Source organism: Arvicanthis niloticus, unplaced genomic scaffold (genome assembly GCF_011762505.2).
Source record: "Arvicanthis niloticus isolate mArvNil1 unplaced genomic scaffold, mArvNil1.pat.X pat_scaffold_496_arrow_ctg1, whole genome shotgun sequence".
Lineage (NCBI taxonomy): Eukaryota > Metazoa > Chordata > Mammalia > Rodentia > Muridae > Arvicanthis > Arvicanthis niloticus.
Window position 1 is genome coordinate 32,679 of NW_023046128.1, and position 9,046 is coordinate 41,724.

Below are 9,046 nucleotides of genomic sequence, written 5' to 3' on the forward strand. Positions count from 1 at the left end.
GAGTTAATTAATCCTTTAACCTTTCTAACTAAAGTGTATTGAGAACGACTGAGTTCCAAACACTTTTTCATTCTGAAATCTGAAAAACAGAGACAACACCTTACCTTGGTGGAATTTTCTATGTTCAAAGAGACAATCAGTGAAAAAAATTAGTGAGATGGAGAAGTGAGAAACATTACAGAGGAAAGAGTAGTTTAAGGGAAGGCTACAGGGCTGTGTTCTAAAGGAATGCTTGGAAAGTTTTCTCTGAGAGAATCCATTGTAGGAAGAGGGGGGGGGAGGGAGAGAAAGAGAGAGAGAGAGAGACAGAGAGAGAGAGACAGAGAGAGAGAGAGAGAGAGAGAGAGAGAGAGAGAGAGAGAGAGACAGAGAGAGAGAGAGAGAGAGAGAGACACTATGTTTGCTTTGTGGCAACTCAAAGCCCAGCACAATTTCCTCATTACCTCCAAATGAAGTTAATTAAAGCAACAATGATCCTCATACAGTTTCCATGGTCAGGAAATTGTGGCCAGTTTTAGCTGAATGTTCTGATTCAGGGTTTTTCAGTGAGGATAGTAGTCCACACTGTTGTTGTTTTTGTTGGACACTTTTGTAGACAGAAAAACCCAATTTCAACCTCATTCCATGGCTGCTGGCTTGAAGACTTGGTTCCTGGCTGGTTGCTTCATCCATATGGCAACTTAGGACACAGCATCTGGTTTTCCATGAGGTGAGTAATTCAAGAAAGAGGGCAGAGGAAGCAAGCAAGACACTATGTGTCTTATTTGACTTGTTTTAAACTAACATTCTGTTACATAAGCTGTATCCTTCTGGTCACAGAGCATACATGAGGGGCCCAAGGAAGGTGTGAAGTCCAGGACGAGATGAGTATTGGCAGCTGCAGTGGAGGCTCAGTGCATTCAATACCAAGCATGCTATGCTTGAAAACTACTCAGCTGTATGTTGTGCAGTCCTGCCATTAAGTTGATCCTGTCCACTGTCCCCTCTCAAAGGCCAGAGAACAAAAGAAAGAAAGGAGGAGGAAGTGAGCAATCGAGGGGAAAGTAAGACACCTGGGAGGAAAGAAGAGAAGATAAAAATGTATAGAGAAATTTCCAGTTTCTATAGAAATCCATTTAGTTACCGGGTCCTAAGCAGAGATCTTAGGCAGATTTCAAGTGCAAAAAGTCATCAATGGGTTCTGTTGCAATATAGCTTCCTCAGTGTCTCAAGGTCCGTTCATTTCTTCCACTCACTGTCACCACAGATATCTCAAAGAGGGAGATTTGAAAAGATTTTATTTCCCCAAGGGTAAGAATTACACCAAGATTTTCTTTTATAAGAATAAAGCTAGCTATAAGACAGTTTTCATTATAAATAATTGCTTTCATTAAATCTATTTGAGGACATTGGATATTTTATGATCTGTTATCTCTTATTCAACATCTGACATTCTTAATTCACTTAAGTTTCTGCAAAATGCCTCACACAATAAATTTCTCCTTGGGTTTAGTTCCAGGAAAAAGATTTCCTCTGCAGACAAGTTTGCCTTCTTTATTTAGCAAGGGAAAATGGCATATCTCAGTGAGTTTCTTTGTCTTCCTTTGTTTTGAGGAAATAAAAACATAGGCTAAGGTATCATTTTAGCTCCTTCCAGGTAATATCTCTTCCTTCCAAAAACTTCCATGTGATTACCAGTCTTTTGTTTTTCATTGCTGAAAGTTATATACTCTCTTGAATTCTTTTGTAGGCAAGATTTATATTCAAATAAATGGTATATTATGCGAGCTTTAGCCAAAAGAAAATGATTCCTTTTTCTGACTTGCATGCTAAGATCTGTTGCAAAAAGATATCTTGACATGCAGTACGAGGAAACTTGCTGCTTTAGATGTTGTTGTTGTTGTTGTTGTTGTTGTTGTTGTTCTTCTTCTTCTTCTTCTTCTTCTTCTTCTTCTTCTTCTTCTTCTTCTTCTTCTTCTTCTTCACCACCACCATCTTCATTGGTGGACTGCTGAAGATTAAAAATTTTTAGCTGAACCCTCTATTGCCTCAAGACTGCTGTTTTTATTGGTGTTCTTTCTGAAAACCAGCTACTTTATTCGCTGAAAAAGCTACTAAAAGATACTTCCTCAGAAAATGTACTGAACCTGGATGCTGTCTATTAATAAAAAATTGTCTCCATCATTACTGTAAATTCATACAAACACACACACATATATACAGACAGACAGACGGATGAACAGACAGACAGAGACAAATAGAGAGTGATAAAGAGGGAGTCAGAGAGAGATTAAACACCTGCTGTATCCATTTTCGTTGCTTGTGTGGATATAATTTCAGAGCTGACCATACTAAATTGGACAACCAATAAGAGAGTTGTCCTTGTAGAGGCTAATTTTTTTCTCCAGTGATTATTAGTTATCTGTAGTTCTATGTCTAGGAATGAGGCTGTGCAAAACTTTCTGCTTTCCACAGTAGCACACCCATTGATCCTGCCATTGTTCTGGTCTTGACTATGCAGAATCCTTAGAAGAGACTGTTTCACAGCAGACTTCCTGGGTTTCTCTTACAGACTTTCTTCTGCCTTCACTTTTATTATTGTTCCCTGAGCCACATATGCAGAAAAAGCCATCAGGATCCAATCATGGGACTCTTACACTGATACCAATTTTTTCACAGTGTGTGTTCATATCTACATGAACTCATAAATCTATGCCTGTAAGTCTGGGTTCATGCTCAGATACATACATATGAATATGGAAGTCAAAGGTTGATGTCAGCAACTTCAACCATCTCTCTTCATGTTAATTACTGAGGTCAGGTTGTTTTCCTGAATCTGCTTGCTCTGGGGAATCCCTGTCTCTGCCTCCTGAATGCTAGACATACATGTAGACCATAAGATTTACATAACTTTATTGGTGTGTTGGGGATCCAAACTCCAGTGCTTATGCCTGGGTGTCAAGTACTTTATTCACTGATCCATCTTCTCAGCTCCCGACATTAGTCCGTTCCCTATTCCCTTACCTCTGAACACCAGAGTTTGATTAACTCCAGACTCTCAACACATCACAACTAAGACTATATTTCAACATGTGAAGTTCAAGGGTAGAGTGAGTATGGGAACGCTTGGGCTATACTCAAACCATCAGTTATATCCCAACATAAGTTACAGAAATGTCATAACTGCAACAGAAGAGGTGGGATTGGGTTATTTATAAATGAATAAAGAAGATTTGCTTCCTGGCTTTAAAGTCCAGGAGCAAGGCATTGGCATCCGCTTGGTTCTTGGTGAGGGCCTCTGGCGGAAAGCAAAGGAGAAGTAGTGTGCCAGGAAGAGAGCCTGTAGGGATAGAGGAAATGGGGAGCCAAGGAATCTTGATGTACTTTATAAATTCAGTCTGCAGTTGCAGCAACTAATCCATGCTGCCAAACTGAGAGCTTCGAACAAAGCAATGACTGGTTTTCTTTAAAAATCTAGTTTATTTTTCTTTGAATACCTCTGCAGTGTTCCGTGAGGAACTAAGACCCAGGATGAATTTTTTCATGGGAATGAACCATATTCAAATCACAACAGTGATTGAAATAACAACAGTGTCATTGTCATTCTCAGCTTATCAACAACTCAGTCCCCTCAAACATCATTGGTTTAGGTTATGCACAGGAGGGGAAGGGATGGGTGCCTAGGAAACAGACGTGTCCTCCAGATGGTTGTAAAGTACCATGGCTCAAAAGAATCATGGTTCATCAAAAGAATCAACTGTCATTTTCTAGTCTTCTTTTAGATTTATTTTAAATCTCTGTATATGAAAAATCACTTTGCTAAGCCTATATCTTGGTAGAAACCTGGACTTGTGAGTAGAAGAAAATAACAAATCACGGGCATCACCAGTCTATGTTGATGTTAAAAATGATTGACATGTCCTTCCTGTTTCCCAAAGCAGATAAGAGTAATTGTGACCCAGGAAATTTCAATGTAATGCATGGCTGCTAAAATTATGTCTGAGTAACCTAACCAGCAATGTTCCGATTACTGTAAGGAAAAGGAAATTATGTACAAATCGAAGATGGCTGAGCGTGGACAGCAGTTGGGAAATGATGGGAAAAAGTTTACAACCAGGAAAATGTTGCCTATAGATAAGGTAAAGATATGCAGCATTTCCTTTATCCTACTCTTGTTTAAAACACACACACAACTATAGTAGGTGTTTCCTGTTATTAACAAGGATGTACATATTCATGCATCCAGAGGTGGAAGTGCTGTTGAGACTTAGATTATTTTGTCTTTTGGGGAGAGTGATAGACACGGAGATGTTTCAAATATTTCCACGCTGGTATGCACTGATAAACATGTTTCTCTTCTGATCTCATCAGTTGAAGCCCATCCATGCAAGGATGCAAGCTTTTCCGTGAGGAAAAGTAAGTTTGTACATGCTGTCTCAAGTACACAGATGCCAGAGAGACACTTCCTAAGCCTTGATGACTCTAGACAGTTGTTTGCCAGTTGTCATGAATGAAGGACTAAACAATGGAACCACTTGATGCTAATTGTTAGCTGGAGGATGAGGGACATGCATGGTGGCTTTTAAGAGTCTTTTCCCTTTTATACCTATCTATTAAGGATCTCTCTAGGACTAGCTGCACTCAGTAACTTCTTGTTTTCTCATTTATTGAGATAAAGAAGAATTGGTCAGAGTGTGCTAGTCACTGCTGTCTCCTGACATGACAGCTACCATGTCGACATCACTAGGCTTGGAAACAAATGCAATAGCTATTTGTCTTCCTATTTTATTTATCTGACCTCTTTCAATTCCCAGTGGCTGTAAGATGATGCCAGATATGCCACCATGTACCTAAAGACAAGTTTACATTCATGACATGTAAGTTTCATAAATCTCTGCTGCCTAAAAGTAATGGCTCCCAGAACAGCTCAGCTGTTACAAATTCCTTCTCAGGACTGTTACTCCTTTCACATAGAAGAGACATTGATACCACCACATCCAGACTGAAACTGTCACAGGCAATCATATCTCCCTCCTACTCTATAAAGGACTAGTTTATCTTTTCCAAAATCCATAGGAATTTCTCCCCCCCTCCTTTTCTCACAAAGTATACAGATTTCAAATTCTAAGCACTTTGACCTCTTTGAATGTTCCCATGTGCATGCAGCATGAACATGTTGATAGACTTCTGTTTGAACTTTTCTTGTTAATTTGCTATGCTCCTGGCCAGTGAACTTAGGGGAGAAGCAGAATGTTTGCCATGGCTTCTTTATTCCTCACTTGTGAGAACTTGACCCAGATTCCTTCCTTAGGTAACAGGCTAAGATGTGAGAGACGGCTAAAAAAAAAAAGTGTTTTGTCAACTTCAAATCTTGTTCATCCAACATCCATGGTTACCACCAGAAAGACCCTGATGATTTGTTTTTAATTTCTATAGCATCCTGGTTTCTTAGTCATATGTCATAATTGTGTGTACCAACAGATGACATGCGCAAGCTAAAAATTTCTAACTTTAACTCAAAAGTGATAAGGCATTAAAATGTTGTTGTGTATTATATCTACTTCACAACTATAAAAATGATCTTGGTGCATGTAAGATCTTCACCCACAAAATACAGTGCCTTAGCTCAATATAGACCATTCTTGAATATAACACAATAACATGTTTTTGGCTTCTGTGACAGTCTTCAAGGGAAAAGATGTATACCTTCAAACCTCATAAAATTGCTCTACATTGCCTTTTTTATTCTAAAACAATAAAAATTTGTACCTATAAAATCCAAGTTACTTCTTATGTATCACTGTAACGTGCTTATGGTTCTATAATGGGGCTTGCTGCTTAATTCGGAGTTATCAGTTAGCCAGGTTTAATTAATTTAGAAAATATTCCAGTAACATGCACTTTTGGGATTTAGTTTTAAACAGTATCAAATTGTTTTAGATTTGTTCTCCCTGTCTCTCCTTGTTGGTACTATGTGATGCTCTGACCTAAAGCCCCTAGCTTCAGAGTGTAACCATAATGCAACCTAGAGAAGAGAGAGTTCAACAATCTGGTTGTAGAGAATATGAAGATGGTGTGAAGTGTTTTATTCTTGGCCCTGAATAAATGTACTGAAAAATCTACTCTTGTTTTAAGAGAAGGCATTGACTTGACTGTGACTGAGAGGACCTCCCCATCTCTCACAGAGGACCTGATAACTTCACATATCTCTGGTCACAGTCAATGCTCTGTGCAGAAGTGACCTCACCCAAAGCTTTCTGTGAGCTGTATTCCCTCAGCAGTACTGAGCATTTGAACCAACTCTGCAACTGTGAGTAGATGAGGAGGGTAGACCATAGCAAGCTGAGGAATTTGTGTCCAAAAATTGACTATGACTTATAGAAGAGATGAGGGATTCTGGAATAAAAACAAGCCAAGGCTCCTGAGCTCCAGTAAGCTATTTTAAAAAGACAAGAAGAATAAACATGCTATTGCCTCAATAATTTAATTACCAGGAAGGAATTCTCTCAAACTCATAGATGAAAGGGAAGAGGTGGCTTTCATCATGTTACAACCCTACCCTTTGCCCCACTGACCCTTTCCTGAAATTGTTCTAAAGGCACAAGTACCCAAAATAGAACAATAACTCATTCTCCCATGCTCTTCACTATGTACAATGGCCTGTTGCCTTCTATTGATATGTAGGAAGAAATTTTGAATTTCAATCTGCTTTCATTTAACATTAATGCAAATTTGTTATCTCATACAGGTGTGTATCATTTGTTCTTGGTGCAAGATAAGCCCAACAGAGACTACCATGTGGCCACTCTTAAAGCCCTAAAGGAAGGCTTTATTGTCAGCCAGCGGTTGCATCAGAAACTTGCCCAAATCATATGTCCTGAGTCTTTGTCTTGTATACACAAAACCATTTCCTGGTTGTCACACTTCAGCTAGCAAGAATGGCAGAAGCAAAGAAAAATCAAGGCCAGCATATTTAGGGACTTTCCTAGAACTATGGACTAGGTATTTAATGGATTAGGTCTCTGTTCTTGTTTTAGAAGGTTTTGAACCTACATGCTGGGTTTCGAGGTCAAAATGTTGCCTCTAACATCGTGCCAGTCATTTTAAGGTTAGGATCTTGGTTCATTCTGAACATAAAGCAAGCCAAACTCTAGTCAAAGAGTCTATAAGTAAACAATTTTGAACAGCTGCAGGTAGGATTAGCCAAAGCACTTGAAAATATCCGGCAGAAAACCCTATTATTGGTAGCTATATTCTAGACCAAGAAGGACATAGAACTTTCTAAACATCGATGACACGCTGGAAAATTGAAGCTTATGAAAAATATTTTACTAGGAACAAAAAAAAAAAAAACCCTAAGAAGTATCTGTTCAGATTTCACACACCTATACATACAGCACAAATTCTTAGCCACATGCATTATATTTTAACGTGTCTGTTCTCCTGAGACACTTTCTTATCTCATAATTTGGAAACTCACCTGGCCCCACATCCTCCTTCTACACACCTCTGGATTCCTTATGAAAAATATCTGTTTTTGCCTCAGGTCTTTGCAAATCCAGGTAAGAAACCCTAGGAACCCTGGCAATGTTGGACTGAGTTGGACTGCATTCAGCTGATGAAGCTGTGTGACCTTAGCAATATTCTCAGCTTTAGTTACTTCAATTTGAAAATAAGACTGGCATACTTATCACATGGGTTGTTGTAATAATAACTCATCACTTGAAGGCAGGTAAACCAGATGTCTCAAGAGAAAGCACACAGAAAGTGTTCTGTCTTCCAAGTCTCTGTGGCAAGGTCTGAGAAAGTAGTCTGTACACATGTTGATTTCCTTTCTGATATATTTTTTAAAGAACAGATGTTCTTGAATTTTAGCAGAGTCACTTGGAAGCCTTGTTAAAATGCACACAAATGGGTCTGAGCCCAGATCTTTTTTAGTCATGATGTGTCCAAATAATTCCCATCACCAATAATTTTTAAGGAAAGACGATATTGCTTGAGGACCACACACTGACAAACACGATTACAGGATATTCACTTTGCAACAACAGAAAGACTTCCATTTGGTAAAGCAAACACTTTTTGTTGCAAATGGGACAAGATCGGGTTAAACTAAATAGATGTCTCTGTGGTATAGTTCAAATAATTTATCAGACTTTACGAAGCAAAAACATACTGATCTAGCATATTATCTTCTGTGGTAGGGAAAAAGGAGGAATGGAAATGTGGAACACTATGACACAGGCCTGATTTTAATCTTTAAGTGTAGTTAACACTCTCTCTTGTTCTTCAGCTTTGGGTATCAATTTTGGCTTATTTTATAGTTATCATTTCTATTTACAAAGCCAAGATGAGAAGCTGAAAGTGTCTTGGGAACAGTGAGGTTGTAGGAGCACGTGGATCCAGGGTCTAGTGGTCTTTTCTACATTTCCCTCAAAGTATCAGCTGCAAGGACTTCTGAGATCACAGAGAGAAAGAAAATCTTGTCCTCTTAATGGAAAATGAAAATCCTTGTAGCATTTATGAGACTTGGAAAGGAAGTGGCTGTTCACTTCATGATATGGAGAAGTACATGAGGCAGGCACCCAAAACTTGGAGCCTGCTTTCCATCATGTTACACACAGAGGAGGGACACAGACATGCCAGATAGTCTGTATTGGATACAGATGTCCTAAAATGAGCACGTTTACTCTGTTTAACTGCCATGGCAACACCAGCTGCTTATGAAATCATGCGAGAGAGTGGGGGGGGGGGGCTACATGCTCAGACATATTTACAGTGATTTTTACAAACCTCATTATTTCCAAAGAAGAGCTAGATGAAAGCAACCTGCTTATAAAACCAGACTCTCCAATTAGGCCTACCATCCCCCACTCCCCCAAACACCATTTCTGTAATATCTGAACTAGCTGGAGGATTGAAGCAATTACCAGAGCGTCCAAGACAAGCCTCTTTTGATTCAATCAAGTGTCTGCTTCAGTAGACAGACATAACTTACCCAAATGGAATTGAAACATCCCCTTATCACCAATGATGGGCTCAGACTTCTGGTTTTCAAATGAAATCT